Source organism: Triticum aestivum, chromosome 2B, assembly GCF_018294505.1.
Source record: "Triticum aestivum cultivar Chinese Spring chromosome 2B, IWGSC CS RefSeq v2.1, whole genome shotgun sequence".
In the NCBI taxonomy this organism is placed as follows: Eukaryota; Viridiplantae; Streptophyta; class Magnoliopsida; order Poales; family Poaceae; genus Triticum; species Triticum aestivum.
In genome coordinates this window covers 722,707,263-722,715,039 of record NC_057798.1, presented here as the reverse complement: position 1 = coordinate 722,715,039, position 7,777 = coordinate 722,707,263, and the positions used below count along the sequence as shown (strand labels likewise).

Sequence of the window (7,777 nt, the reverse complement as noted above, 5' to 3'; positions counted from 1 at the left end):
TGTGTGTGTGTGTGTGTGTGTGTTCTCAACACATTTTCTCAAAAATATGTGACATTCACCAGACACGAAATGAGATAGAAACTGGCACAAGCACCACCACGGTTAGCTATATCACAAAAGCATTCGACGTGCAATAATGACGGTATAGATTGCAGTGAGCATCATTCCAAAGCAGAATACCTCCACCAAAGTTACAATAATAATTGTCTCCTCCCAAGAAAATTTGTGAAGTGCCAAACATATATGGATCCAGGGAGCTTTCAGCCTTTCACAAGCGCCATCAGGTACTCCTCCAGGTAGTATGCACCCCCACTGTCAATATTAACCACATCTCTCTTCTCTTTAAATAAAGTGCCATGAGGCTTTCCCTTAATAAAAAAATAAATCACATCTCTCTTCTCTCCTACTTTCGGAGCAATCACTGCCTTTCTAGAAGCTTTCTGCATCTTTTTGTCCCTACAGAATTGACGAGACTTAGAACCATAGACCGGGAGTCGAAATTACGCATGATCACGAATGAACTTTCAAATGATAGAAGAGAATGTCCAGTCTATCCATGTGTACGTATTTTGTGATTTCATCTCCGTGTATGCAAATCAAAGTAAAGTAAAGAAATAAGGGGGGTGGGGGGTAGGGCTGGACTAACGAGCAGCTCGGCTCGTTAAGCTCGTGCTCGTTAAGGCTCAGCTCGTTAAGCTCGTTAAGATTAACGAGCAGAAAACCCTGCTCGGCTCGGCTCGTTTGAAGCTCGTTAAGCTCGTGAGCGCTCGCGAGCGCTCGTTAACAGATTATAATGTGTTACGATATACATGATGAATGTGTAGGTATGGTTTTCAAGATAAAATATTATGACTAAGAAAAGAAATGAAGTACTATGTTGCCTCATATGTCGATTAGATTAAATAGGTGGGCTGAGGTGCTACAAAAAATTTGTCACGTAATATGTAAACATATGTTGTGTTGTTACTAACGAGCTTAACGAGCTACTCGTGAAACTCGTTAGCTCGCTCTTTAAGCTCGTTAAGCTTAACGAGCTAGAATCAATGATTGGCTCTGTTCATTAAGAAGCGAGCTACGAGCTTAACGAGCCGAACTATCGAGTGCTCATTAAGCTCGCGAGCTACGAGCTTTTGGTCCAGCCCTAGTGGGGGGGTGCCTCCTTGTCCATGTAAAAAAATAGCGTGGAAATGAAAAGATAGATTCACTGGTTGCGTTTGGGGAAAAAGGAGCCTTTTATGATTCTTTGCGCTTAGATTCAATGCTTGTTTTCTTTATATAAAGAGTTACTTCTATTTTTTACCCCCATGATCCACCCTTTTGACAGATTTTACCCAATTTTGAGAAAATGCAGTACACTAGCCCCGAGTGTTCAGCAGCTGACAATACAAAAGTGGACACAGAAATGAACAATATTACTTTTGAGGTATATAGAGTTAGGTGCACGTATTCGCCCCTTTGAGGTATATAGAGCTAGGACACAGAAACGATTTGTACATCTGTGCTCTAAATTTGATAATTATTTCCTCTGTCTCAAAATGTAAGACGCTATTATAAAAAAAGGTCTTACATTTTGAGACAGAGGGAGTATCATGTGTACCATACTATTATATACAAGAAAAACTTTATATATCTTACATCAGCATGAAATTAACGTTGGATGTCTGACGGTGTCCATTTTTGCTTAACAGATTCATGCGATGAAACTGTACTGCATTTTTTCTCAAGGGACACTTTCATATGTGCTACAACAGAAGTTTCTGATATAAAAAAAGGATACTGATTATTTAACTCTAACTAAGGGCATTTCGTCAGAGATTCCTTTTTTCTTTATAGAGAAGAGGATTCCATTGCTGCGCCCCTGATTTTATGCAGTTCGGCGGCAGCATTTTTCATGTTCATTCTCTCAGATGGTGTTTCCTTTGAGCACAAGATTCCGATTCTTACAACAGAAGCTAAGCAAGCTAATGCATTATCCAACCCTGCATCACCATCGTCATATGGATGCACCTGTAACAGAGCCTGGTCGATGATTTCTGAAATCCTGCCAGGACATGCCATCTCAGCAAACAAGTGCAGACTCAACCCATCTCTGAACATATCATCAGTTGGTGCCCTTCCTGTGAACATCTCCAGCAGAGTGATCCCAAAGCTGTAAGCATCACCGGCGACTGATACTTGCCCCCCTAATCCATATTCTGCACGGAGGATTTCTCATTAATAATTCGTCATAGTAACAAATACAAAAGGGGTGCAGAACCAAGTCGGTCCAATTTATTGAGAAATGGGAGTACTGGTAGTACCTGGAGCAATATATCCTGTAGTTCCTCTTATCCCGACGGAGCTCCCGGAATTGAATGCGGATATACCTGTGTATTCACCAACCAGCTTTGAAAGCCCAAAATCAGCAACCTTGGCAGTCCAGTCACTGCCAAGGAGGATGTTGCTCGGCTTCAAATCGCAGTGGATTACTGATGGCCGACTATTATTGTGAAGATAGTCTAGCGCATCTGCAACATCGACCGCTATGTTCAGCAGCTGGACAATACTCAACTTGTGCCACTGCTCATCTGTTGTTGGATGCAACCATCTGTCAAGGCTAAAGTTAGGCATGAACTCGAACACAAGGGCTCGGAAGTCATTGCCATTGGGGTCAATGCTAGAGCAGCAAGTGATGATGTTTATCAAGTTCCGATGTTTAACTCGTCTGAGAGCTGTACATTCTGCCAAGAAATTTCTGGAAGAACCAGTTTGGTGAAGACTGAACACTTTCACGGCTACAGCACCATTCCTAACCGATGGAATAGACATGTTTCCTTTATACACGGAACCATATTTTCCTGCACCTATCAGTTTGGCAGGTGCAAATCCATCTGTGGCTTTAAACATTTCAAAGTATGAAACTCTGGGATAATTTTCACCCAACACACCGAGGCCAGCAAATTTCATCCTGCCCACTGTTATTTTCCGCTTGAACATAAAAAGTGCAGAGACTAACAGACAAAAGCATATAGCAATGCCGGCAACTGGAAGCAGAATACTAAGCAGCAATTTCTGTCCCTGCTTATGTGTCTTTACCTGACATGGAGGCAATTTCAGCTCTGGAATGCCACCACAAAGCCCATTGTTACCAATCAGTGAGAATCGACTCATGTTTGCAAACACACCGCTTGAAGGCACCTCACCATCCAGATGGTTAAAGGAAAGGTCTAGTTCAATCAAAGCACTCGAGTTCTGAAAAAGTGGTTGAATGACCCCAGACAGGTTATTTTGTGCTAGATATAACTGCTGTAACCCATTGATTTTGGCCAACTCTCGTGGGATACTTCCAGACAATTCATTTTTTGTAAGATTTATTCGGCTCAGGCCTCTCAAATTACCAAGTGATGAGGGAATACTCCCTGTGAAGGAATTACCATCCAAAGCTAGGTACACTAAGCTTGCGCAATCGCCTAGTGTACCTGGTATTTCTCCTGACAAGTTGTTTTTTGACAGATCCAAACTTGCAATATTTTTCAGCTTTCCAACTTGTCGAGGGAGGGGGCCTGACAAATAGTTATTGGACAAAGATAGGAAATTTGTCAAGAAAGGAAGGCTAAAGATGTCATCAGGGATAACCCCAGTAAGTAGATTAGAGGATAAGTCTAGGCTAGGTAACTGCTGCAAGTTTCCGAGGCTTTTTGGAATGGGGCCGTCGATTCTGTTGTTCGACAAGGAAAAATTCTGCAGCAGTGTGAGGTTGCCTAACGAAGATGGTAAATGTCCGGAGAGGTCATTCTGTTGAAGCAACAACGTTTGCAGGTTCTTCAGTCTCCCAATCTCCTCTGGAATAGGACCATGCAGATTGTTCCCCCCTAACTCTAGGTCGTTGAGGTTGACAAGATTTCCGATACCTGAGGGGATCGTCCCAGTGATTCTGTTTCCTGCCATGCTTAGCCACTGGATCTGCCTTGAAAAGTTAGCTACATAACCTGGAAGCACTCCTCCTAGGTCGTTTTCGTTGAGATCCATCAATTGTAGACCGGTGCAGTTTGTGAAAAATCTCAGGAACTCCCAGCCCTCAGCATCATCGGCTTGCAGCCTGTTGCTTCCCAACTCAACACGAACAGGGCATAGCTTCCCGATATTGGGGGCTACCCTCCCGTGGAAGTTGTTACGGGCAAGGCTTAGTAGTTGCATCCTTGTGGAATTGGCAAAGGAACTTGGGATCCTCCCGGACAGGTGATTGTTGCCCAAATGGAGCTCCTCGAGAATCGGGAGGTTGACAGCGTCATCAGGTGGTAGGCTGCCTTGCAGTTTGTTGGACCCAAACCCAAGATACTGAAGAGATGACATGTTGAAGAAGAGCAGCGGAATTGTGCCGGAGAGATTGTTCCTGGCCACTTGGATGAACTGGAGATGCGGAAGGCGGGAAAGGCCCTCGGGTATGGGCCCTTCCATTTTGTTTTCGTAGAGTGATAGCCTCGCAAGCGAGGACAGGTTGCCGAACGACGGCGGGACACCTCCTACCACATTGTTAGTGGTAAGATAGAAGAGTTGCAGCTGAGACAATGACCCAAGAGCAGGAGGGATCTCCCCCTGCAGTTGGTTCTTACCCAGGGTCATGGACACAAGGTTGGAACAGTTGCAGAGCTCCTGAGGAATCTCGCCACCGATGGAGTTGTTCACTAAGCTCAGGTGGCGCAGACGACGTAGCCGCCCGATGGTGTGCGGTATCTCCCCGGAAAGCACGTTGGAACCGAGCTACAGAGTCCGAAGAAAAGTGAGGTTACCGATCGCCGGAGAGATGCTGCCTACAAGGTCTTTGGAGGGCAGAGACAGGGACACCACCCTGCCTGGGTGGCGGCGGCTGCACGCGACGCCGGCCCACCGGCAGTGGTCGGCGTTCGTGCTGCTCCACGAGCTCAGCGAGCCTGAGCGGTCGGACAGCCCCTCCTTGAAAGCCAGCAGCGCTTCCCGGTCGCTGGACTCGCCTTGGAGCGAGGAAGAAGACGGCGTCCGCAGCAAGGGGGCGAAGAGGAGGAGGAGGAGCAGTGGGCGCACGTACATTGTGGCCATGGCTTCTAGAGTTCTAGTGCGTGCGAGGTATGATAAGATTTTTCTTTCCGCCAGTCAGGTTGGAATGCACTCGTATCCTCTGTGTTGCGAGGTTAAGAAACTCCTTAGTGCTCTTTATAATAAGGTTATTAGTTGGTGGTTTGATCACTCGCTGAAAGTATACCAGAGGTAAGACTAAAATTGCACCAGATCCAACTGACAAACATTAAAAGTAACGTTTAAGGGGTTGTGACCTAAGAGCATCTCCAACAGCCACGTCAAATTAGCGCCGCGCCGCAAAAGTGGGCGTTTTAGCGCGTGCACAACCGGTGTAGTTGCTCCAGCGGGCGCGCAAAAACATCACGCGTGGCATATGCAGTTCAACGCGCTGGCCGAAACGCAATCGCGCGCCGCTTATTTGCTGCGCCCGCTCCCGCGCGCTGGACTCTCGCGCGCTTGCTCTCCCACTTCCTTCCCCATCCGGCCGCATAGCCGCCGCCGCCCGCGCCCCCCGGCGACCGTTCCGGCGCTTCCCCAGCCTATCCCCGTGCCGCCGCGCTTCCGCCCCCTTCTAGTCCCGCCGGCCCTCGCGCGCGCCCGTCATCCGAGAAACAGCACCCGAGCGCTCGCTGCCGCGCCGCGCCGCAAGGTGTTCGACAAAACACCTACAAGGTACGTATTGCTCAAACTTCATGAATTTGGTGCATTTTTTTAATTGTAGTTTTTATACTATAGTATTGAACATTGTAGATGAGTTCGTCTTATGATTCTTTCGAAGAAGAATTTTATATGGAAGAGGAGGAGGATCTTGCAATGATCCTAGCTATGCATATCAATAAAAAACCAAAGCACGGTGGTTCGGTTATGGTCGGCAGAAAATTTGGAGAGATATGATTGATGCCCATAACAGATTGATGAGGCACTATTTTGTGGAGAATCCCACATACCCGGAGTCGTATTTTCGTCGCCGGTTTAGGATGAGCACCAACTTGTTCAGGCGCATTGCAGAGAAACTAGCGAGCCATGACCGATATTTTCAGCAAAGGAGGAATGCCGCCGGAGAGCTCGGGCATAGCACCTTTCAGAAGGTGACAGCCGCTTTGCGTATGTTGGCATATGGTATCCCGGCTGATCTAGTTGATGATCACTTGGCTATGGGTGAGAGCCAAGCCATCATGTGTGTCAAGCGCTTTGCAGTGGGAATTGTGCAAGTGTTTGGCGAGGAGTATTTGAGATCTCCCAATGCTGAAGACGTCGCAAGGCTATTGGCGGTGAACAAAGCTCGCGGCTTTCCTGGCATGCTTGGCTCAATAGATTACATGCATTGAAGTTGGAAGAATTGTCCAAAGGCATGGCATGGGCAATTCCACGACCAAAAAAAAGCGTTCCACTATAATCCTTGAAGCGGTGGCTGATCAGGAGACTTGGATTTGGCATGCATTCTTTGGAATGCCTGGATCTTTGAATGACATCAATGTTGTCAACCGGTCACCACTGATAAATAAGATTGCAAATGGTGAGTTGCCACCGGTGCAGTTTGTAGCAAATGGCCGTACGTACAACTATGACTATTATCTAGTGGATGGCATCTATCCAAAGTGGCAAACCTTCGTGAAGCCGTTGAAGAAGCCGGAAGGTAAGAAAAATCTTGATTTCCACAATGCTCAAGCGGCGGCTAGAAAAGATGTGGAGATAGCATTTGGGATTTTGCAAGCCCAATTTGCTATTGTGAGAGGACCGGCTAGATTTTGGGATCAAAAAATGCTTTGGTACATCATGCACGCTTGTGTGATCATGCACAACATGATCGTCGAGAATGAGCGTGGCCAAGATTTAGACTACTCACAATATGAGCTCTTGGGACATCCCGTGTGAGTGCGACGGAGGGCTGAAAGGGTAGCCCGTTTTGTTGCCTCCTATCATGTCATTCGGCGTCCCGCGACGCACAATGAACTTCAGAAGGATCTGATTGAAGAGTGGTGGGTATGTCATGGATGACAAAGAGCATGATTTCTGCATTCGACATTGTATTGTTCATTAACTATTTGTTGTGTTTATTGCAGTATTTGTTGTACTGAACGATAAACTATTTGTTTGGGTTGTAATGATAACGAAATTGAACTATTTATTATTGATTTATTTTGTTTTTTTGATCATTTTTGCTCCTCTTTTTGAAATATATATGTGGTTCGTGCGTGCCGCGCGCGCTGTATTTTTACGCGCTGCTGGAGCGGCGCGCGTGCTGCATTATAACGCGGCTGTTGGAGCCAGCGTTGGCGGCCGCGCTAAACCAGCCGAAGCGCGCGCGGCATACTAGTTTTTAGCGCGTGGCGTGAAGCGCGGCTGCTGAAGATGCTCTAAATGCAGTCCAACTAACTAACACATACATGTATCATGGCTTGCTGTACCTATGTGGAAATTCATTCCATCAGCGACGTACGAAAAGACCGCTGCCATGTGGTCTTTGGTGGACATCACTGTCTGGAATTCCAGGTGCCACAAAACGTTGAGCTGACCCTAGCTTAGCTTGGCAGGGAAGATTTGTGCCGGAAAGTAAATTTGGATTTGTGAGCTTCCATCAGCTTAGTTTCGACTGATGGAGCTTAGAATCGCATTTGTGCTGTCAAGCCAACGACCAGCCAGGAGTACCACGTGATGTTTGGCAAGCACGTGCACCGAATAACTTGTATAATCTCAGGAAGTATATAGTGTTGACTAGTTAAGAGAAAAGTGTTGTCACGAG

General features: G+C 46.6%; 1 pseudogene; it reads right to left on the bottom strand.

The window, feature by feature from the left end:
• Positions 1–1,794: 1,794 nt before the first annotated feature.
• On the bottom strand, positions 1,795–5,055 carry LOC123039488 (receptor kinase-like protein Xa21; annotated as a pseudogene).
• Between the last annotated feature and the right edge of the window lie 2,722 nt (positions 5,056–7,777).